Source organism: Colius striatus, chromosome 9 (assembly GCF_028858725.1).
Source record: "Colius striatus isolate bColStr4 chromosome 9, bColStr4.1.hap1, whole genome shotgun sequence".
Lineage (NCBI taxonomy): Eukaryota > Metazoa > Chordata > Aves > Coliiformes > Coliidae > Colius > Colius striatus.
Window position 1 is genome coordinate 23,721,235 of NC_084767.1, and position 24,691 is coordinate 23,745,925.

A 24,691-nucleotide genomic window follows, 5' to 3' on the forward strand; every position below is an offset into this window, starting at 1 on the left:
TATCCTCTGAGCAAAGGTGAAAACAGTCAGACTTATTAAGCAATTTTAGCTTGCCCGTGGGGTGCCTTGGGCTGGCAGCGACTGCTGGGTGATGGCAGGTTCTTAGCAAATAAACAAAGATATTTGCTATGGTCTGCTCCACTCCTGCACCTGAAAGAGGTGAAGGAGATGTTGGCATAAGTTTGACTGGAAACCTAAGTGAGTATAACCCCCAAATATATTATATCTTAACAGGATGGCATTGCTGAGCACATGCTGTGACTGCCTCTGTGGTTCTGCAGAACAAGTTGGGTGCTTTTCTGTAACACACAGTGAATTTTATTGTTGTTACTTATGTTTCTATGCAGCCATCAGGTACTTCATAGAATAATAATTCACGTGAATTATTTAATAACAAGAGTAGCTCATGGTATTTTATCCTCACATTGGTGCTGGGTTTTGCTGAAATAAGCTTAAATCAAACATAAAGAGAAAATTCAGTAACAAGGGAGTTTCCAGTCATGCCTCTCCAGGAAGCTTTTTTCAGTTCTCTGTGCTAGTCAGTTCCCAGGGCTTGCTGCTCCCTCCTCCCATTTATGTCCTCCTCCCTGTGTACCCTCTGTATGCTCTTCTCTCAGCTGAGGCATCATGGGATTGGTTCCCACATTTACTCAGAGGAAAAAATCTCATAAGAAAAGATGTAAATTTTTTTCATAGCTTTCATAGCGTAACAGGTGGAAAATTGCAAGCAGTGTGGAAAAAAAGCCAGCTGGGTGGATCCAACTCTGTCATCAAAGTGTTCAAAGCTAGTTAATGGAAACTCCTACTGTTGCTTTTCTCGAGTAAACACTCCCAAGGACTGCTGTTGATAGCAAACAGGTCATGCTCGAGAAGCACTGGTTAGTGGTAGGCTTGGGCAGGTTTTCCATCCAGAAGGTAGATGTAGGCTTTCCCCTTTGGGTTTGGAGTCAAGTACTAAAAGTGGCTTGTAAAGATTTTCAGTTCTTTCTCCTCTTGCAAGAAAGTACTTGGTGGAACAACAGAACGATAGAATACCAGAATGGTAGGGTTGAAAGGGACCTTTAGAGATCATCTAGTCCAACCTCTCTGCCAGAGCAGGTCCACCTAGATCAGGTCACACAGGAACACATTCAGGTGAGTTTTGAAGATCTCCAGAGAAGGAACCTCCACACCCTCCCTGGGCAGCCTGTGCCAGGGCTCCATCACCTCAACAGTGAAATAGTTTTCTTTTATGTTTAAGCAAAACTTTTTGCATTCCAGCTATTTTCCATTACTCCTTATCCTATCACTAGATACAATAGAAAAACGTGATGCCCCAACCTCCTGACATCCATCATTTATATTCTTGTAAATATTAATGAGATCCTCCCTCAGTCTCCTCTTCTCTAGACTAAAAGCCCCAGTTCCCACAGCCTTTCCTCATAAGGAAGATGTTCCAGTCCCCTGATCATCTTGGTGGCCCTGCACTGGACTCTCTCCAGAAGTTCTCTGTCCCTCTTGAGCTGGTGAGCCCAGAACTGGACACAGGACTCCAGATGAGGCCTCACCAGGGCAGAGTAAAGAGGGTGGAGAACCTCCCTTGACCTGCTGGCCACACTCTTCTTGATGTATCCCAGGATGCCATTGGCCTTCTTGGCCACAAGGGCACATTGCTGGCTCATGTTCAGTTTATTATCAACCAGGACTCCCAGGTCTCTGTCTGCAGAGCTGCTCTCCAGCAGGTCAATCCTCAGCCTGTACTGGTACATGGGGTTGTTCCTTCCAAGATACAGGACTCTGCACTTGTCCCAACCCCTTGCACAACCGACTCCTTTTGCTTTTCCATGTGTGAGTAACTACACAAACTTTTTCTTGGAGGTGTATTAAGATCCTACTTAGGACAGGGGCAAATCTTTACCTCTCCTTCTTTTCCCCAAACAGCCACTAGTGTGCTTGAGCTGCCATCACTGTCGTAGTCACTCTATCCTGAATGGCCATGCACAAGCTCCATATGCATGGTGCCATCACCCTATTTTCCTGACATTAAGACTCTGTTAAGGTAAACCATCCCTCTGCAGCTGTGCTGCTGTGGATGCTGCTCACCAGCATTCAGGTGTGCTTGCTGCAACAGACTGTTGACCCCACTGTGTTTTGAAATCAGAGTTCTGCTCCACACCAGTATTTTGGCCACAACCTCTTATTTTCTTCCATGCCAACAGTTTGATATCATTAGAGATGTATGTGGAAGAAATTGATGTTTTGTTTAAAATTGCTAGCTGTTGATGCCTGTTGAAACTGAAGCAGACTTTGACTTCTAGTTGTGCAGTGCTTTCCCAGTAGGTACTTGCCATCCTCACAGAGCAAACTAGGAGTGTGGGCACAACACTTCTGCACTGCAATTTAATGAGCTAAAATAGTAAAAATCCCCATGCAGATGAGTGTTTCCCCATGATGTTTCTTTTCCCACCCCATCTCCTGCCCTTTTCTACAGGCTCTGAATTGCAGCACCTGCTTGCTTCAGCTGCTGTGATTAAAACTGGAAAAGAAAATGGTCAGTGAGGCTTGCTTTCTTCTCCTCGAACAATACCCAAAATCTCCTGAAACTGGCATGCTCTGTACAAAAAGCTCTGCATTAATAAGCACGCCTTTGGAACTTAAGAAATGTCTTTTTGTGGGGTTCTCCCTGCATTTTAATAAGCCTGGCTTTTTACAAAGACACCTCCCCCCCGCCCCAAAAAGAGAGAAACAGGCACATGCACAAAGACAAATTTCATTAGGCTCCAATCTCTTTTCTGACAAATATGCTCCTGCTGCTCTCTAAGCCCTTTCAGCCCATCAATGCTTTTTTTTTTTTTTCTCCTTTAAACATCTTGTTGTTGTTTTGTTCCTTAACAAAATAAAACTTGTCCCGGGAGGGGACCCTGTTGAAAAAAACCAGCACTAAGCACGGTGATGCTGAAATGGACAACATTACTTTTTTCCTTCTTAAAGGTGTGAAGTTGTTAATGAGGTGTCCCACATGGCAGAAAACCAGCAAATCCTTTGATTAAAACCAGTCTGAGTGGTAGAAGTTGAATTATTTGTACTTGATCCCTTTGAGAGATGATAGTGGCAGTGGTTGAGGGGAGATGAGAAGAAGATGAGAAATAACATATACTGGGCAGCAGGTTTGATTAATTTGACAGTACAGTTTAAGATAATGTCAAGAAAAGGGAAGGGGTTGTTAAATGGCATCAGCACTTGATACTGTGTAAATAGCAACTCTGACAGGAGGATTTGCTTTGAAAGGCAGCATTTTTTTGTGGGAGGAAAGTTTTAGTGAAAGGTCTTAGGTTGGCACTATGGCAGCAGGACTGTGCTGTGCTCTGGCAGGACAGGTTTCTGTTGGGATGGAGGGAGATCATCATGTCTGTCCATCACCTTGCTGTGGAGAGATATACAGCACATGTTTGATCCTATGCAGTGCAGCAATGAGGCTGATGTGAATTCCCTCAGGAAATTGCTCCTGCTGGCACTCAGGGTCCCACTTTAAGCATGAATTCTCAAAACTAAGCGTTTTGTGGTTTGCTGTTGATGTCTTGTGTTTCAGTTAGGTCCCCAGTTAGGTTTCCCAAGCTTTGAAGATTTTGGCTGTGAGGTCCCTTTGCATTCACTTCCCTGCACAGCTCTTTAACTCTGTTTTATTCTCACTTTGATCACTGTAAATATGCATCCATCATGTGCATCTAGAAACTGCAAACAAAGAATGAGCATGCCTGGACTCCTGAGCTTCAGAACTAGGGCAAAACCAGCATAGAGAGGAGAAATTGCAATGGAAGATGTAAACCACCCAATTCAAACTATCTGGTGCTGCATTTCCAGAGGAGTTTGTGTTTTTGTCTGGCAGCCCACTGGAGCATTCCTGGCATAGCTGCATGATCCCAGGAGTATTTAATTGCTTTTGAATCCAGGAATTTTGTCTGGCTGTGCCAGACTCCTCTGCTTGTAGGATCCAGGGTGGAGTGAGAAGCCAGGTCCTAGGTGTCTGGGCACTTTTTCACAGAAGGCAAGAGGCTCCTGTGACACAGGTGGCTCTGGAATCTTGAAAGCTAATGCACAGTCACTACCCTGTCCTGAAGGAAATGCCACTGGTGCACCCCAGATCATGTACCCTGCAGCACCTGCCAGTTTGAGACCATCCACAGGGATGGAGACAGGGGAAAGAGCTAGCAATGACCAGCTGGCCAGTGAAAGCAAGCTGAGAAAGAGGAAAGAGCCCGTATTTTTCTCACCTTTGGTTATTGAGGCTCAGACACACTTAGGAAGTTTCGAAGCTTTGTTGGAGCTGAACTAGATGCTGGCAGATGCCTGCACTTGTGTCCTGTGTTCCCTGATCAAGTTGCATGTCAGGCTGACAAAAGCTTTAGTGGGGAGTAGTGAAGGGCATGCATGCAGTTATCAGTCATGCAGGTGGATGGCTGGCATGGGCACTCAGGGGTCTCTGGGTTTCCCCAGCTCGATCCCCAGTGGCTCAGCTCAGTGTGGATAATATGGTGTGTAAAGTCTGTCACGTCAGACCTCTCAGGAGCCCAGTCATCAAAAAGAGCAGTCCCCCGGCAGGGCTGACGTCTGTGGTCCCCAGGGTTTGGCAGAAAATAGTTTTCATGCCCTGAAAAATTGTTGTAACTGCAGACAGCCTGTCCAGCCCACAAGGAATTCACAGTCTAAAAAATACCCACAGCCTCTCCCACCTGAAGTGAGATGAAAGGCACGTGAGGGATGCACTCCTGGTGGCTGCATCAGTGCTGGGCTGTGCTGGCATGGCCACAAGGAGCCTGAGTGATGCTGGGGCCAGTAGCTGGCTGCCTGAGAAGCCGGGTAGTTGAGGTGGCAGCAGGACAGGTGGTCAGAGCCTTTGCCATGGAAGTTAAAGCACATCTGTAGCCTCACGCGACCTTTAAAATGGAGCCAAGAACTGTGCAGATGGGGATACTGGTCACTCCCCACTCTGACAGTGCTATTGTTTTGGTCAGAGCATTGATGGGCATAAAAAGAACTGTCTTTTTTTTTTTTTTTTTTAAACAACCCTCATGGATTCACAGATGGGAAAGAAACCCCCGGCGGGGGGGGAGCAGGATGGCCACAGAGCTTCTCTGCACTGATGCTTCACACTCCTGCCAGCCCCAATGGAAAGGTGCAGCAAGTCTCTGTCCAACCCAGAGTTATTTTTAGCATTGATTTATATTCACATTTACATTTAAAAAAAAATCCAAACAAACCAACTAAGAATGGTAACATTCCACTTGGGAGACAGGTTCAGAGAAAAAGTGTGGGTCCTGTGCCTCTTTATGTTCCCAAGTCTGTGTCCAAAGGGTGCTGCTGGCCATCCAGCAGGAGGAGAACGCAGCTGTGGCTGTGTGAGGTCTTCCTTGACTATTCATGTAGAGAAAAATAGGGAAAAAGTCTGGTATTTTCAAGTATTTTTGAGCAGGAACTTTTTTTGGGGGTGAGTTTTATTGCTGCAGTAAATATTTGGTCACCTAAGAGATTTCCTACACACTGTTTGTCTTCTTACTTAATACTCTGGCTTCATTCTGTAGCTCTCAGTGCATACAGTTTTCCTTTCTGGGTCAAAATGGAGTAAAACCAGCCATCCACCTTAACATTTCTATGCCAGTTTAGAGGTGGGTTTCTGCACAATTGAAATAAATCAGGGGATACAACGAGTGGGGAGGTCTGAAAATTCACTGTAGGAGAGACTCCTTCAAATGTGACAACCAACTGGTAGAAAAAACCTTGTGTGAAATCATTTAATCACTGCAAGCAGTGTAAAGTTTGAAGAGGAGAAAAAAACCCAACAAAATAATCTAGTCGTCTTTAGTTGAACAGTCAGACATGAAACTGACTTGTGTGCTTGACTTTTGTGCTTGAAAGCTCATCTGGTTATTTTACCCAGTGACATCATTTGGGCTAATGAAAGACATTCCTGGCACTGTAAGCACTCAATGCTCAACTATTCAGACTTTAATAATGTTGGTTTAAATGTGGAAGATAGCAAAGACTTCCAAGGACATCATAGTGAATGCATTTGAAAAATTGCCCATTGCTTACAAAAAGAAAAAGTGATCTTGATCCGTCTTTAAAAAGAGGAGAAAAGCTGTTTGATGCCTTCTTCATCTCCCTGCAACCGAATACCTTTCTCTCTTTCCTGTTATACAGAGCAATAGCAAATCCATGAAATGCAAATGAAACATCAGAGATATTTGAGGAGAAAAATCTCAGCACCAAATAACAATTCCTGGGTTTTCCGTGACCAGAAGGGATAAGACATAGAATCATAGAATCATAGAATGGTAGGGGTTGGAAGGGACCCCCAGAGTCCAACCCCCCTGCAGAAGCAGATTCACCTAGATCAGATTGCATAGGAACACATCCAGGTGAGTTTTGAAGACCTCCAGAGAAGGAACCTCCACACCCTCCCTGGGCAGCCTGTGCCAGGGCTCCATCACCCTCACAGTGAAATAGTTTTTTCTTATATTTAAGTGGAACTTTTTGTGTTCCAGTTTCATCCCATTACCCCTTGTCCTGTTGCTAGCTACTATAGAAAAGAGGGATGTCCCAACCTCCTGACACCCACCCTTTAGATATTTGTAAATGTTAATAAGATCTCCCCTCAGTCTCTTCTTCTCCAGACTAAACAGCCCCAGTTCCCGCAGCCTTTCCTCGTATGAAAGATGTTCCATACCCCTGATCATCTTGGTGGCCCTGCACTGGACTCTCTCCAGAAGTTCCCTGTCCCTCTTGAGCTGGGGAGCTCAGTACTGGACACAGGACTCCAGATGAGGCCTCACCAGGGCAGAGTAAAGAGGGGGAGAAGAACCTTCCTTGACCTGCCGACCACACTTTTCATAGACTCATAGAATTATTTTGGTTGGAAAAGACCAAAATCTTTTTGGATGTGGTTGGATCATTGAGTCCAACCACTAACCTTACACTGCCAGGCCCATCACTAAACTATGTTCCTCAGCACCTCAGCTCCATGGCTTTGAAATGTCTCCAGGGATGGAGACTCCACCAGGTGCCTCCCTGGGCAGCCTGTGCCAGTGTCTAACAACCTTCTCAGTGGAAAAGTTCTCCAATCTAAACCTCCACTGGAGCAACTTGCGGTTGTTTCCTCTTGTCCTATCACTTGCTGCTTGGGAGAACAGGTCAACTTCTACCTCACTACAACCTCTTTTCAGACAGTTGTAGAGAGTGATAAGGTCTCCTTTCAGCCTCCTTTTCTCCAGACTAAACATCCTCAGCTCCCTCAGCTGTTCCTCATCAGACATGCTACAGACTCTTCATCAGCCCCGTTGCCCATCTCTGGACACGCTCCAGCACCTCAATGTCCTTATAGTGAGGGGCTCAGAGCTGAACACAGCACTCAAGGTGCAGCCTCACCAGTGCCAAGTACATGGGAACAACCACTGCCCTGATCCTGCTGGTTACGCTATTTCTGATACAGGCCAGGATGCCATTGGCCTTCTTGGCCACCTGGGCACACTGCTGGCTCATGCTCAGCTGGCTGTCAATTAACACATCCAAATATTTTTCTGCTAGGCAGCTTTCCACACACTCTTCCCCAAGACTGTAGAGCTGCCTCAGAATTATTGGGTGCCTTTTGCATCCAGCTCCTCCATGCTCAAGCTCAGCTTTGAGTGAGCATACGGTCTCAGCTCTTCAAATTAAACACCCACAGGAATTCTGATGAGTTCTGGACCAGGCCTTGAAAAATGAACAAATAGGCTTCTGGTCCAATGGCTACCTTCATATTTAACGTGAAGACAATATGCAGAAATGCCACATTACTGTGCATAGCTGTTGCTACCAGGAGAATAAAACTGCCTGTCCATACACAGCTACCAGACTCAGTTTTAATGGAGCCTCTGTGGGGAGGTCAAAGACTGCCATCAGAGAGATTATTAGGAAATAAGTCAGAGCTGTTCCAAGCCAGCAGTTTTTTTCCATTAACCAGGGCACAGCAGAGAAATTGAATATCCAGCACTCCATCCCATTTCCCCTGCAAGGGAGGGTGAAACACAACAAAACGCGTTTTTGCTCTGGAAAACTGTATTGGACACAGAGTTAAAAAAGAAAACAATAAGGTTTTTCAGCTAGATTGAAGAGATTTTCTAGATTTACTAGAACATGGCGCTGGATGTAAACTTCTCCCATATACACCCTGTCTATAAAAGGATCATACACAACAGTTTTCTTTAGGAAGATTTTACAGGAGAATGTTGCAGCTTGGACTTTGCTCGCAAGTCCTCCACTGCAGACTGGGGAATTCTAGACAGAGTACCATCCTCAAGTGGATAGATGCCTTTATCCTGAGTGAATTATCCACTTCGAGGAGTCTTTTGGGCTGTGATTCAGCAAAGAGTGATCTACCCCATCTCTGACTGGTTGATGGCTGAAAAGAAACCTTTTGCCTCAAGGATGCACTGTGCTTTAAGGCAGGACCGAGGTGTTCTGATTGGAGCCATAAAACTGGTCACTGCTGCTGAGAGGTGCTGGTTTCCCTGGGAAATCTGAAGTTATGTCATGGTCCTTGGAAAATGTAACTTAAATTGGAAGGGGAATAAACTGGAAGAATAAAAGCACGGGAATTGGGTGAAGGGTAAACAAAGTAAGGATCATACATAATGTTTCCCTGAATCTGGTCGGAAAGACATCTAAATATAATAAATATTGAAAACTTGTCCAGTATAAACAACAACAAAGTGTTACGAGATTTCTTCCTGCCTGGCAGAGGAATAGGAAAAAATTCCTTTTGAATCCCCCAGGCAAACTGAGGACAGGATGAAACTGCCCCACATGGTGGCTTGGCCCTTCTGAACCTTTCAGGATGCTCTAAGCAGAAGCTGGAGACTTTGAGCCCAGCTTCCCAGTTCAAACTAGTTCAGCTGGGATGTGACTGGGAATATCTGAGCATCTGCAGAGCTGTTCTTGGCAGCGTGGCCTTGAAGGAGCACAGTACCAAACCCACCCCGTATCTTTAGCAGACCCTTTTTTCGCCTATAGCTTAAATTTTCCCCTTAGTGAAAGAGCACGTGATTGGGGAAATTTACAGTGATAACATCTGGCTACTGTGACCAGATGTGTGTGGTTGGTTGTCCATGAGGAGTGGAAACATGCCTTCTTTGCTTCAGTCTTTACAGCCAAGGCCAGCCCTTGGGAAGCCCAATCCAGCAAGGATAGTAGGATGGCCTGGACAGTCAATGGGTCCTGATGGGATGCATCCTAGAGTGCTGAGGGAGCTGGCTGATGTGATTGCTAAGCCTCTCTCCATCATTTTTGAACAATCATGGAGGACAGGCGAGGTGCCTGAGGACTGGAGAAAAGCCAATGTCACTCCAGTCTTCAAAAAGGGCAAGAAGAATGACCCAGGAAACTACAGGCCAGTCATCCTCACCTCCATCCCTGGAAAGGTGATGGAACAACTCATTCTGAATGTCATCACTGAACATATGAAGGAAAAGGTGGTTATCAGGGGGAGTCAACATGGATTCACCAAGGGGAAATCCTGTGTGACGAACCTGATAGCCTTCTCTGAGTGCATAACCAGCTGGGTAGATGAGAGGAGAGCAGCGGATGTCATCTACCTTGACTTCAGCAAGGCTTTTGACACTGTCTCCCATAACATCCTCATCAGAAAGCTCAAACAGTGTGGATTGGATGAGTGAGCAGTGAAGTAGATCGAGAGCTGGCTGAAAGACCCCAGAGGGTGGTGATCAATGGCACGGAATTGAGCTGGAGGCCTGTGGCCAGTGGAGTTCCACAGGGATGGGTTCTGGGGCCAGTCTTGTTCAACATCTTCATCAACGACCTGGATGAGGGGACAGAGTGTACCCTCAGCAAGTTGGCTGATGACACCAAACTGGGAGGACTGGCTGATTCCCCAGAAGGCTGTGCTGCCATTCAGCGGGATCTCAACTGGCTTGAGAGTTGGGCAGAGAGGAACCTCATGAGGTTCAACAAGGACAAGTGCAGAGTCCTGCATCTGGGAAGGAACAACCCCATGCACCAGTACAGGCTGGGGACTGACCTGCTGGAGAGCAGCTCTGCAGAGAGAGACCTGGGAGTCCTGGTTGATAACAAACTAACCATGAGCCAGCAATGTGCCCTTGTGGCCAAGAAGGCCAATGGCATCCTGGGATGCATCAAGAAGAGTGTAGCCCAACAGGTCAAGGGAAATTTTGCTCCCCCTCTCCTCTGCCCTGGTGAGGCCTCATCTGGAGTCCTGTGTCCAGTTCTGGGCTCCTCAGCTCAGGAGGGACAGAGAACTTCTGGAGAGAGTCCAGCACAGGGCCACCAAGATGATCAGGGGACTGGAACATCCTTCATACAAGGAAAGGCTGCGGGAACTGGGTCTGTTTAGTCTGGAGAAGAGGAGACTGAGGGGAGATCTTATTAACCTTTACAAATATCTAAATATCTTTTTTGATGGTACCTAGCAACAAGACAAGGGGTAATGAGATGAAGCTGGAACACAAAAAGTTCCACTTAAACATAAGAAAAAACTATTTCACAGTTCAGGTGAGGGAGCCCTGGCACAGGCTGCCCAGAGGGGTTGTGGAGTCTCCTTCCTTGGAGATCTTCAAGACCCGCCTGGACATGTTCCTATCTGACCTGATCTAGGTGATCCTGCTTGTGCAGGGGGGGTGGATCTCTAAAGGTCCCTTCCAACCCCTACCATTCTATGATTCTGTGATTTTATGCTGCCTCAAACAATCTACCACAGAGTTGGTAGAGCCCTTTCTGGTCGGACTGGAGATGCTGGCACTGCTCAGGCTAGAGGGGAAGATGGAGGTCTGCAAAACCATGATGGCAGTGGGAAAAGTGAATATCGCTTTCTTGATGGATGCAGGAAGGAGCTGGGGTTGCTGGTGACATCCAAAGGGAAGAGCAGCAGAGAGAATTGGGGCTCATGGGCCAGCCAAACCAGCATCTCCTGTTGCCATGGAAGAAGAGTGCTGAGCTAGGTGGGCCCTTGGTCTGGCACGGACTAGGAGAGTATTTTTCATATTGTTAAATCCTCAAGCCTGAGATAGCCCCTGTTTTTTTGAATGCTGAAGGTCAGAGGTCTTAGCACTCATTTTCCAAGCTTTGCTGGTTCTTCATGTTTCAAAAGCCCACCATGAAGCCCTGCAAGGTATTTGTAGTACCGTGCCATGGCCAGTTAATCTCCCAGGATTATATATGGGGAGACAGAGGCAGAGGCTTTCCCTGTCACTAATTTCCCTGAACAAAGCCTTTCTCTGCATATCCACACTGACCCAGGTTACTAATTCTAGTAGATCATTGGCTGGCAAAATGCCTACTGGCCTTCATCCTCTTCCTTATCCTGCCATCCCTGAGGCATTAAGCTGTTCAGTCCCAAACTCTGCTTTGGGGCTGGGCTGGGGACCCCGATCAATAACTGGATGTAAGTGATAACTTTGGGTCCCAATGTGCTGCAACATGGTGCCCACCTGCAGAGCATCTGTCTGGGCAGACCCCCAGGGCTGAGCTGATTGTCTGGTGGTAAATCCAGAGGAGAGGGGCTGATTTGCAGGGAGGGATCCAACATATAGCTAACCCCAAGTAAAGGTTAAACTCCTAGAGCTGTGTGGTTAATAAAAAAATCCCTTGACAGCGGCAGTGCTTAAAAACTAATCAGATTAGATTGCAAAGACCAAGAGCTAATGCAAACAGCAGGAATCTGGGGGTGGAGAAGATACTCCTTAGCTGGTTAAAAAGGGGGGTGATATAACAAGAATGTCCATTCAATTTTCTTTCTCCTCTCAGCTCAAAAGTTTTGGCTTTTGCAACAGCCTCCCTCCTCTAAGGCCAAGGGTATGTGAAAGAAGGAGCTGCCCACAGAAGCCTATGACCTGCTGTGGACTCAGCTGGGTAAAGAAATGCCTAAAATGTGAAGGCAGGAATTTGAGGGTCTTCTCATGTCATCTATTTCGGATGTCCCAGAGCTGATGGTGGGAACACTACCTTGATATTTCCAGCCTATCTGGAGTGGGGAGAGAAGTGTTTAGGAACAGATGAACTGCTGCTGTAAAATACAGGACATGGTGAATGAATCATTTTTGCAATAGCACAGATGTCAGCATGTTAATGTCGGGAAAAATTTGTAATGCATGTAAACTCCTCATTCCAGGAGAATGAATTCAGGCTTGGAATAAACTACCAGGTAGAGATAAACAGCTCACAGAAAATGTAGGCTGATCTTTGCTGTGCAATGCACAGTGAAGCTGCAGATTTCTCCTGAGGTGGGCTGCTTGCCTAGCAAGCTCCTAGGCAGAAGAAAGAAACTTTCTTGTAAGAGTGTATTAAGTTGATTTGCACCCCAAAAGCCTGTGCCCCCTTAAGTCTGGGTCTGCAGGAGCTGCTACTAGTGATGCTAGAAGCAAGGGGGTTACAGTGGCATGGTTTTTGGAGAATGAAAAAATGGTAGATGGGTGGTAAAGTGGGAGTTTTTCAAAATACGTGACCAATACACTAAGGATAAACAGTGTTAACAAAGCAGTGCATAGACAAAGGATGTCAATATGAACTGATTTCTATCAGTATTCACCAGTATTGAGTCAGTTCCCTGTCATGTGGCCATAGTTTCCTGTTTATACACTGCAGAAGAGATAGTCACAACAAAAACTGTAGCAATTAGCACCTGTAATTTATGTTATTTCTAGAGCTAAAAGCAGCCCCCATTTCTTCAGACGTGATGGAGTAGTAAAGCTCTCACTGTATGTGGTGATTGAGCATGGGTGATGCCCATCAGTTCCCATTCCTAGGTCCCAACACCAAGCCACATCTTATTAAGATCTGAAATCACTCAGTTAATCCAAACAAGGGAGAAAGTGTCATGTACTTACAAGAAAAAAAAATAGACTAAATTAACTGTTTCATTTTTGTTGCTTCTTGTTTGACATCTGATGACAGGCGTCTCTGCAGTCAATCTTAGGAACATCTGTACAAAGCTGTTTAAGGGGAAATTCTGCCTTATCATCTGTAATAATTTATACTCCCAAGGCTGCTTATCTTGTGCTGACTGGTGGGACTCCTGTGTGCAAGCTGAGCTTCTGTAATTAACCTTCTTTCAGAAGACAGATACTTTTGATACCTCCTTTGATGATCTTGATGTGAGAAACATTGATCAATCAGTCATCGCTGCACTCTTCTGGCATGGCACAGGGAATCTGCACAGGTCTTTGAGTTTCCCTGCAGAAAGTGAAAATCTCACCTAGTTTTGGTGCAGGAGACTTGAAAGAAAGAAAGAAGAGTCCTTGTGGGACTATGGTGACGTGAGGTCTCTCAGAAACATCCAGCCCTAGTCTATGCTACCCCTGCCAACGGGGGTAGGACTGGTGGGGATGACCATGAAGGGATGATACTGCTTTTGAGGCTTTATCCTACAAAAACATTTGTTCTGGGTTTGGGCATTTGCTTTGCATTTACTAAGCCTCAGAGAAGTCCTCATTGCATGAACCTGTCCAGACCTTACAGCGTGACCACCATGCATTGACAATGCTTTGTGCTGAGGGACATAACGGGACGTGGTGTTAGATGCTCCCCAGACCTCTTTCAGCTCTGCAGCCACTCCACTTCCTCCATCTGCTTGTGAGCTGTTATGCAGTCCTTCACAGTCGCATCTTCCCAGGGTAGGAATCACCAGGAGAGGGTTCCTCTTTTTAGCTTTTACTGCCTGAAAACTAAATGATATGGGTGAGGAAACAAAGATGTTACAAAAAAGGGAGTGGTAACAAAATTTGCTTTTTAAAAAAATAGAAGAGATTGTTATATGTGTCCCTTTCTTGAAAATGAGAGCTGCCACAAGCTTTGGCAAAGATTTCAGTGAAGGAATGAAGGTCAAAATAAAAAAAAAATAACAATCTACTTTAGATTGAGAGATGAATCTACTTTACTTTTTAAAGAAATTAGTTATTTGGTGAAATCTGCAGTAATTTTAATTTGTTTTTTTTCTACAGAGTCCATGTTTTGTTTACCTTTGTGTCAATCCATTGAGGACTTTGACTCTATTTTAGTAGTACATAAACAATTTCCTGTTTGTTTGTCTTTTAAGGAACTTGATGAGTATTTCCATATAAAGAAGATGGCCTAAAAGAGAGAGTTTATCTTTGGAAGGAGAATGGTTTCCATTTTCCAGGATGCCCTGAGATGATGCCATGCACTCAACAACAGAAATGCCGGCTTGCAGAAATGCTGGTGGACAGACATGAAGGCAGGCCAAGTGATGCTTTTCCTACTGAAGCATCTACATTGCTGTTCATCTGAACACAGGAAATCAAACCTTATCCCTGCCAAGCAGCTTTAATACTGTTTCATCAATCCATACTACAAACAATGAACATGGTGGCATTGCGAGGCGTAGCTTAGACAGGTTCATTTACGAAAATCTAAAGCCAGAGAGAAGAAAGCAGCATAGCTGTCAAGACACTCCAATTCCTGTTTGTACAACAACAAGAGCCAAGACTATGGCTTGAACAATGGATTAACTAATGTGTCACAGACACAGAAAGCCATGGAAAAATGAAGGAGGAAGAGGTTTCCCTCCCACCTTAAATGCATCTGATGTGGGGCTGTTGGGCAAGGCAAAAGAGAGACAGAAGTCACTTCAATGAGTAAGGCTTCATAAAAATGAGAAGCTTCTAGGAAGGCTCAAGGAGGGAAGAGATGGAGGAATGCTTGTCCTCAGCCTCAGCTGCTTTTGGGAGTCATTGGTCCATGCAGTCAGTAGGTCAAGCCAAGTTCAGCAATTAATACCTGAACTCTCCCCAAAGTGACTCCTTGTTCCTCTATATGCACTGGCTTACGATAGCAATTTCAATTTGGTTTTATAGTTACTTTGCACTGTGGAAACATGCCTGAACGAACGGCCAAAGTGCAGAAGTTAAGGTGTTTCTGGAGGAGGGGTGTCTCTGACTCATCTTGATAATCACTGAATCCCAAGAGATGTGCTTAGTTTTTGAGGGTCCTTCTGCTTTTGGCCCCCAGGTAAAGATAACACTCAAATCCATCCCTGTTCCTGGCCTGTCAGCCAGCATTGCGGCTGCATTTCATCTTGCTGAGACCAGATGCAGTGGTGGGGGCAAGTCTAAAAACCAGGGCACCGCTATGACTTAAGCTTGGGCTCAGCATTCTTGCAGCCACAAAGCTGAAGTTCAAAGGTCCCTTTCTTTGTTTGGTGTATGCTGTGGTAATTTGTCAAGTTTTATCTATTTCTGCTGTAGCTGCAGAGTATGTAAAATACCCCTGGCTTTGGTTGAAAAAGCAACAAAAGCAGGAGGCCACAGCATTTTTCATGTAAATGTTTGTTCTGGGCATAATTGTCTCACAAACCCAACCAAAGGCACTTAAATTGGTTTAAAAAGGTTGGCAGTTATATGGCTTTGACAGCTTCAGCCATACCCAGCTTGTTCTGGCATTCATGAGCTCCTTACATGGATTTTTGCTGTCAAAAGGAGCTTTTTTTTTTTTTCATTGCTTAACATCAGTTAATAGGCACTTAACATGAAGCAACTTCCTTTTTATGTTCCTATTCAGTCTCTCCTGATCAATGTGGGATGAGATCACCTGAATTTTATTTGGGATGTCAAAAGAAAAATTGGCAACATCTACCTAAGGCTGTTTTTTCCCCCCCTTCTCCTTTGAACAGGATGGGATTTCTACAGAACAATTAACATTCATTTGCTAAGTGGTTTCTCAAGTATGTTTATGAGAAATGCAAATACCCCGGGACTATGTTGGATTTGTTTTCTACCCCTCACCTCACTTTAGCCTCTGATACTGCTGGTTTTATGTACAAGACTCAGCTCACCAGAAGGTATTTCGTGTCTAAAGCTGAATGTATCTGTAAACCTCTTGAACATGGAGACGCTTAGATGCAAGAGTGAAAATGCTGTTGTATCACAGCTTAAAAATAGAGGCTGTTTAGACTTCTAAAGGTGTTGTGCAAGAGAATTTCAATTGGAGGTGAGTGAGCTTGAGTGAGTGAGCTGTCCCAGTGGATAAAGTGGGTCTCTGATGTCAGCCTTCCGTTAAGATAACCCGTGGAAGCTGATGCCTCCAGGACTGTATTGTTTCACGTCAAACCGTCTGCTGCAGAGCAAAGGCGATAGCAAGCGTGTTGATTTATGAAGTGGTGGCTGAGTTCCCAACCAGAGGCAGCAGACACATTTTGCATTTGAAATATGACACTCGGAGGCATGCTGTCTGCCTGTGGTCCGACTGTGTGCTGGGTTTCTCAAGCCTGGTGAAAGTCATCCACCGATCCGGAGATATCAAATGGATTTCTCTGGCCTCTCTCCAGCTGCCTGGTTTTCACCTAACTTGCAGGCATAGAGTGGCAACAAGACCTTGTATTGAGTTTTGTATGAAGTTGGCCACTACATTCAGTAACAGTTAAGGGAGAACAGGCAAATGCACATATGTTTTCCCTAGGAAATGAAGCTAAATGGAGTTACTCCTTCCTAACCACTTACAGGACTTCAAAGAGCAAGCCCAAGGTTGGCAAAGAATGATGAGAAGGGATAAATTTAGTGGGATAGGACAAGCCAACCTGAAGACTCCCTCCCACAACACAAATATAACCCCTTGAGGGCATTCACTTGGAAAGTCTGCTTAATTGCAGCCTAATTGCTGCTCTGGATGCAGTTCTCATGCCTTTTGAAGATGCCTTGAGACTGGCCAGTTGAAAACTGCTCTTAAACATGTTTTTTTTAAGATATTAGGCCAAGACAAAGGAAATGTGCCAGTGAGTCATGATTGGAGCCTATCAAAATGCAGGGATGAAGGAATGCATATCTTGTTTCCTCAAGTGAGAAGAATTAACTGCATGTGAACAAGGGTATTGTGAGTCCTGGAAATAGCCATGAAGACAGCAGCAACAGGAACACACACAAATACAATTTAACCCTTCTCCTTTTATGCTTCATACTTCAGGCCAAAGGAACTTCTGCTGCAGGAGTCAGCAAGTCAGAGGTGTGGTTTCGAGGTGGTTTTAGGAATGACCTTTCATTACACAAAAAAATGTTTTAAAATTAAATATTAGAATATTATGCAGAAATTGGGACTTAATGTAGAATTTTAAAGGAAATGAAAAACTCATCCAAAGGACCTGGAAGAAATGATAGCTAATAAAATTATGGTGGATAACTGCTTTAGGAAACCAGTGCATTCAAGGGGAACACAGAGGAGGTGGTCAAAAGCTTCTTTGGTCTATATCTGACTACCTAGCTCCTGGAGAAAGAGATTCAATGGGGTGGAATGGCCAGGGTTGCTGAATGGCAGGGGCAAGTGGATCCAACCACACCATACAAAGCCCCAGGCCAGAGCTGAGGACATACCAGCTACTACCTGTGAGGCAGCGGCTCAGGCTCCAGGGTTGGTACATTAATAAAATCACCCTTGTTCAAGGTTATGGTACGAGTTGATTGCTTCTAATTAGGGATTTGTATTCAGTTGTGACATCCTGCAATTTTTATTACCTTTATGGTAATAACTGCAAATAATAAAATGACAAACTATTGTAATTAAACTTGAATTAATTACAAATTCATTACTTTTAAGTTTATTCATGGTAGGACCAATGACACTGAAAACAATTAATTAAAGCACTTGATATGTAAATTGTGAAGTAAAGCATTAATATCAGGCAGCTCATGTATTCACTTTCTGCATAGCAGCAGAGAGTTTGTTTAACGAAAGGCAGCTCCCCTGAATGATTTTAACTGCTTATTTTAGGGGGCAGAGAAATTCCAGATACTCTCAAGCTGAAATTAATTCCAAAGTCAGGTTCTGCATCCTCTAAAGCAAAATGCTAAGCAAGCTAAAAAAGAGAGCTCACTGCCCAGGATGGCTACTGTGCATGGTTAATCACTTCAACAGCACAGAGAGATGTGCCAAGCCTGTAGAGAGGTGGGGAGGAGGACAGTTCTCTTCTCCGGGTCCACATGTTTTACTTCTGATGGGTGGCCCTACATACGCAGAGCTCATGGAGAGGGTCAGCAGCGCTCTTGTAACCCCAGACAAGCAACATGCCCTTTGCTTCAGCTATAAATGCCTTCCCCAAACCCAGTAACTTTCTATCCTGCTGACTTGGTGCTTCTCTGGCAGGGCAGCAAACCTCGTATTCTGGCTCTCTAAACTGAAATAATCTCATCTGTGATAGTCTATTTGTCTTCAGCTTTTGCTGACTTAATTCAATGTGACAAACTGAGCTGGGATCTGCTTGCCCCAGATAACCTGAGCACAGATCGCTACATGTCACTGCAATGAAAAACGGTCCATGTTTGGTATAAGATTCTCCTTGTGCACCTGTATCGTGACATTCACTCTCACAAAGCCTTGTCCTTAGCCCTAGAGGAGCATCTTCTGCAGGAGAAGTGCCTGGTGCAACCTCTTCTTGTCAGCTTCTTGTCTCCAGGCAATGAGCCATTGCTGTTGGATCAGGCTCTGTGTTGCAGTCAAATGACACATAGATATTTTATTTTTCTTCTCTGCTCAGCGACAATCAGCTGCAGTCTCAACATGGAAAAGCCAAAGGGTTGAAAAATGCACAGAAGAATGCTGAGACGGGCAGCCTTGGAAGGCGCAGGCTGCTCAGTGCGAGCTGTGACACAGGAATGTGTCTCTGCTCAGAGCATCCTTCTCTGACAGAGCTTTATTTCCCCAGTTCTCACACTCAGCAGCTTTGACTGCCTTGTTCCAACAGCCTGCGACACATCTGCCTGGTGAAGGTCAGCTTTTTGTTTTTGTCCCTCTAATGTTTTTTTCAGGTGGAGGCATCAGTATCATGTTGGGGAGCACAAAACATTTGCCTTCTGCTAAAGAGAGCTGCCATTTTACCACAGCACCCTCTGTGCTCCCAGTTGTGTGCAGCCCACGTACAATTCTATCTCACTTTTGCAAGCCAGTGAAAGAAGCAGCTTTTCTGTCAAGGGGGAAGGCACAGATGAAGGCGAGACGTGATCAGACAGAAAGGCACCTCCAGCTCGGACAAGGAGTGCCTAAAGCGGGGAGGCACACCCAAGGTTAATAACATGTTGCTCCACCAGCTTCTGTCTAATCTTGGAAAATGTCCTCTGCTGCAAAGAAAAATGGGAAAGTGATTATGTGACTTGAAATAAGGTCTTGCTCTACTGTCTAGACAGCTTTAAAAAACATCAAGCTAGGGTGTTCCTATTTATGAAAAATGCAGCTGTACTTCTGCCTTCCTTGAGAGAGAGAAGAAAGCGGTGCACTTGAGGTCATGTGGCTGCAATGTGCTCACTGAGCCTGTCCATGAGAATTTATTCCTCTCTTTTTCTTTCTTCACTTCCTTTATTCCTTGGGATAAATGGCTTGTGCTTCCAACCTGCCATGTCCAGCACTGTCTGTGCTGGGACTGCCTGATGTGGGAGCATCCCTGATGCTGGGTGATGACACAGGCTTCGTTACCATAATACTGCCCACAGCAAAATCGCAGGCAATCTCCAGCTCCTTAATAGAGTCTCTTATAGACTCTCTCTTAAATCTGAAAAATTTAATTTGCCATAAATGCAGCCTCAGCAATTCCCTTTTTTGTTGTTGTTGTTTTGGGTTGGATTTTTTGTTTGCTTGTTTGTTTTCCATAGTAAATTATGTGCATGGGGTTTGACTTCTTTTTTTTTTTTTTCCTGGTGGGATCTTGGCAGATGGAAACTGATGCCCAAATTGGCTGACCAGGATTTTCAGCAGTGCCTAGCACCAGCCGGAGCTTCAATGCTCGGCATCCTCTGCTAATGGGGCCCAGCATCACATCACTGCTAAGGTTCAACCCTGAATGGACTGAAAAACCCCCACACTATTGATCAGGGAGTTCTGCCCTACAAAAGAGAGAAATGGGTCAGCAGATATGTTAATCCCAGCTTGATCTAAAGTCTTCAGGACAGGTGGCAACCTTCATTTAATGGAACAATGAGATCATTAGGAATTCGTAATGAACTGTACTGCAGCCATGAAAGTAGGTCACCCTTACCCGAGGAACACTTCAAAATGAGTCTGTTCCCATTCATGTGCAGCAGCAGAGATGGCCAGGGGCAGACTGACAGCTCTATCTCGGGATTTGCTAAACAATTTTAGGAACAAAAGAGGACAAATGCTACAGACGTAAAATGAGTTATATTTTCCCAAGTAAAAAGATGACATACAAAGCAGTTTTAGGTTTCAAGTCTCACTGGCCACAGGCCCTGCTGTCCTGGACGAGCTAGGAGGATGGTCAGTTTGGGAAGAACCAGAGTCCCAGGCCAAGTATGGTAACCAGGAGGAAAATGGAATAGATCCTACCTTAGTCCCCAAATAAAGCTCTATCCACCTCTGCCCATCACATAAAGAACCATATTTCCACATCCTGAGAGCCTCCTCACTGCAGGAGAGAGGTCTCTCCTCACTACAGCTCTCTCCATCTGTACAAGACATAGGCACTTCATCATTGAGCTTGAGTCTTTCAGATGCTTTCTCCATTGCCTTCAGAGGTGAAGTCTGAGTGCTTCTGTGTCAGGATACCTGTGCAGCTAGCCCAGACTCAAGGGAAAAAGAAATCACCCTGTGGCTCTTTTGTTGTGATGTCCAGTCCACTCTCTATGCAGAGATAGCTGGTAACTGACAGAGTTAAAGAGAGGTCTCCCATGCCCAGGACATCCAGAGCAGGTCTTCAGTCCTGCCCAAAGTCTCAGCCCTTTCAAGTCATATATGCTGCGTGTCAGTAAACCATCTGTGAACTTTTTACTCCTCCCATTGATGGCCGTGTATGAAAACCAAGTGCTTATAATAGAACTACTTTTTGAAGTAGGTACTACTTTTCGAAAGGTACTGTTATTTGAAAAGTTTCTTTTCTTCACACCAGACCCTGATATTCCTCCAGTGCTGTGTAAGTTTATTAATCCCCGAGCAAGCAGTCTGCTGCCCTGCAGCAAAGGAACAGGCAGGCTGGTGTATGGGGAGGTTTGCTTGGCTAGTGAAAGCCCCAGGGATAAGGATAGGAAAAGTCAAGAAAAGATTTTGCTAAAGATGCAATAAGCAGTAGTGGGGTTTGGAGGGCTTATTTTTTCTTTTTTAAAGAGGTAGTCAAAGCAATTTGTAAATATTTATGCACAATAACCTGTGCTAAAATAACTCTTGGGGTCTCATTTGAACTCCTGCAGCAAACTGAGGTGGCACACAGTCCCCATACAGACTTTGCGTTGCCACCAAGGATCATAGAATCATAGAGACATTTTAGTTGGAAAAGACCTTTAAGATCATCAAGTCCAACCACTAACCTATGTTGCACTGCATTTCCAGGAACATGGCCTTTGTCCATGTTAGCTGCAGCTTTTGCCATTGCACACCCATGGCTGTGTGATGCCAGGTGGTGGCAGGTGCTTGAATGATCAGCCTCCCTCAGCTCTGCCCAGCATGCCTGGGGCAGCTAGTGGGCTGCTCAACCAGACCTGCCCAACTCACTGGTGCTTCCAAGCATGGATATTCAGGCAGGGCTCTGTGCAATGTGATGGGACACCCTGAAAACACAGCAAAACTCCCTCTTTTCTGTGCACACTAGCACCACCAGCTCACACTTGGCCCCAGAACAGAGCAGGGAGATGAGCTGGCAGGCACATGTGATAGTAAGCATTGCTTTCATGGGAGAGGGGAGCTAACAATCTTCACACTCCCTCTAATTAAAGAAAGTGAAGACCAGTTTGTCTCCTAATTATTTTTTTCAGATTCCCCATTTCCCTTCCATCTTGTCAGTACCTGAGATATTAGACCCACAAATTTAGCAGAAGGTCCCGTAATCTTGACATGCAGCCCCACAAGAGGCTACTTAAAACCCATGTTGTACCACAGAAGACTGTCATCACTCCCCATGAGCACATCAGGGGGGCAGGGATGTCATGATTGGCCATTAGGCCAAAAGGGCAAGTTTCCTTTTGTCCCTCTCCACCTGAAAATGCTCCATAAACCTTCTCTTCCCTCCTCAGCTGGAGATGGGTTGTCCATGTCTTCTGCTTCTGAGCACAGGTGTCTGTGGTGTTTGCCAATGCACGGAACTTCAGCAGTTAGGAGGAGAGGCTCCTTCCTCTCCACTCCTAGTTTTGCTGTTTTCACTTACATTTTCAATGCCTCTCCTCTTCCATACACAGCTCCAGGCTTGTTTTCCGTATGTGCTCCAGCATTATCTGTTCATGAGGACTTTCTGCTCACACTCTGCCAGACAGAGTCTGGAGATCATTTGCTGGAGGAATGGGAAAGAAACTAGAAAATGCTTCAGGTCATCTCCTCCCCCACAGTCTTTGCAAAAAATCAGCTCTAGAGGATGACTTTGTGGAGGGCCACAAAGATCTGTGATCCTGGTGGGGCTTGGTGGGGGGAGACTGCTTCTTTGAGAAAGGAAGCAGAGGGGCTGAACCAGTCCACCAGCAGCACACCCTGTCAGGCTCTAGTTGGCTGGCTTTAGGGCAAAAAAGGGGCACTGTCTACTGAAATGTTCTGTGCAGATATATGGGGATGAAAAGAAAAATGAGCTAGGGAACTGATAAAGAGAGAAGGGTGCAGTTCCCTCCTTTAGAAGGGGCAGATTTCTTTGTATTATTTGGGAATAGTCAGACTAAATGGGTTCCCAGTCCAGCCACTGTTCCCTTGCAACTGAGTTACTTAAAAATACTCTTTTTTTTTTTTTGGGAGAAGGCCAGAGAAGCTTCTGTGTTTTGTGTGCTTGGCTCTGACCAAGGCAGGAAGACTGCCCTGTGATAATGCCAGTTCCTCAGCCCCAGTCCTTCCTCTCCACTCTCATGGTTTTGGGGCGCTTCAGTAGCAGCAGTGGCTGTGGTTCTGCCTGCGCCTGGCCTGCCTCTCTCGCGACAGATGCTGGCACTGACAGGGACCCCTCCTCCTGCCACGAGGCATCTGGCTTCGAAAACTTTCCTGTGCTTGATCTGCTGGTCTGCCCGGGGATGGACTGGCTCCAATGGCTGCTGTTCTATGGTAGCAGAATCATAGAATACTTTGGGTTAGAAGGGACCTTTAAAAGTCATCTAGTTCAACTGTGAGGTTGAATCTAATCATGAGGCCTGAAACCCTTGCTGGTGCCTCTTGAAGACATGAAGTGCTCGTAGCTAAAAGCAGTAGAATGATGCCAGTGTGCTATTCTTAACTTTAAAATGGTATATTTAAAAAGGAATTAAAGCTGGAGGATATTTTAATGAATATGCCAAATATGCAGCATTGATTCCCCGTGTGTTTCTGCTAGAGCCTTCAGGAGCATCTGTTTTTTGTCCCATGCTGGTAATGTAGGCTCACAGTAATACACCTTACACCTCTTGGGAGTCAAACCGATCATGTTGGCCTTGGTTGTGAATCAGAAGGTTCAAATCATATCCTGCTAAAAACTGCCTGTGTGATCTTCAGGCAAAATCTCTTACCTTGCCTTTGCTTTCTCCACCTGGACAGTCAAATTATTGTTTCATTTTCAGTGAGGGCCGATGAGACACACAGTGGAGGCAAGCTGTTCCACAGCTTTGCAGCTCACAGTGGCCAGAAAGACAATTAAAAAACCCTATACAAAGCTTGAGTAAGATGGCAAGAGTTTTATAACAGGCAATGCTAGTATGTATAGTGCTATAGCTACTTCCAAAACACACATAGAAGATGGCAGCTCTGCTTATTTATCTCATGAAATTGACGGGTTCTTCTAAATGTTGCTGAAGTGTATTTCCTCTTTGCATACTCAGAGACTGCGTGATGCTATCTTACCTGCTTTTGCATTCCTGCAGTTCTGTTTCCTCGGTCTCTTTATAAAGATAAAAATTGGCAGCAGACTCCAACAGCTAATATGTTGCAGTGGCAGGAGTGAGAATTCAGGGCTGTGCTTTCTCATTTCCGTTTGGTTGCCTCAGACTTAGCCAAAGGCCCTGCAACGACTTGGACTCACCTCTCTGACTTGAAAGCACGTTGGGTTATGCTCATTTTCCTTGCTCTAAATGGCTTCCTATCATTCATCTGTCATTTATTCTAATGTTAATCATGAATAAAACCCACCCTTGGTGGGGAAAACTGTAGGAAGTGTTGGCAGAGCTGAAGTTGACATTCACTGGAGAGATGGATGTAGTGGACCAAATGGGTAGGTGGCCAAGCCAAACTGGAAATTCCACTGCTTCTTTGCAAGAAAACAAGAGACTTTTCCTTTAAGCGAGTTACTCAAAACTTTCTGTGCAACTTAGAGTAAACCACTTTGCTTTGATGTTAGGGTTGATTAGTTCTTTTGAGGTTTATTTTAATAGTATGTCAGTTTGGGAAGAAAAAAAGAGACTTTAGAATAAATAACCAAGAGTGTTTCCACTTCCCCAAGAATGTGTTTCCCTTTATAGCAATAAAACTGGTTGACAATTTCAACTCAAATGTGTAAATATATTCCATCCCCAAAGCACACTTTTCCATTAAAGTTACCATTTTATGAAAATGGCTTGCCTTCTGCCTTGTTTTTCACATATGCTATACATTTTGGGAGCCACCTTCTCCAATAGCCTCTAGATTTCATCAGATACTGAGCAGTGCACTATACATTCTGGCAGCAGGGTCTGGTTACATTTCTGCACAGATAGCTGTGAGTTTCAATAGAAATTAATAATTTATAGCATAGACAGAGGACACTTTGTGGTTCTGTTCAACACTTTTGATG

The 24,691-nt window shown here is 45.0% G+C and overlaps 1 protein-coding gene across 6 annotated transcripts in view; it reads left to right on the plus strand.

Moving 5' to 3' along the window:
* ACKR3 (atypical chemokine receptor 3) overlaps nt 1–24,691 on the plus strand; it is a 125,465-nt gene that overhangs the window by 80,084 nt on the left and 20,690 nt on the right. For 3 of the 6 annotated variants that reach the window (XR_009819289.1, XR_009819287.1, XR_009819292.1), the window contains one exon: nt 14,078–24,482. The exons of the other annotated variants lie outside the window; for them this stretch is intronic. The gene's annotated coding sequence lies outside the window, so the exon portion shown is untranslated. Of the gene's footprint in view, nt 1–14,077; nt 24,483–24,691 lie in introns of those variants that run through there. 6 annotated transcript variants of the gene reach the window in all.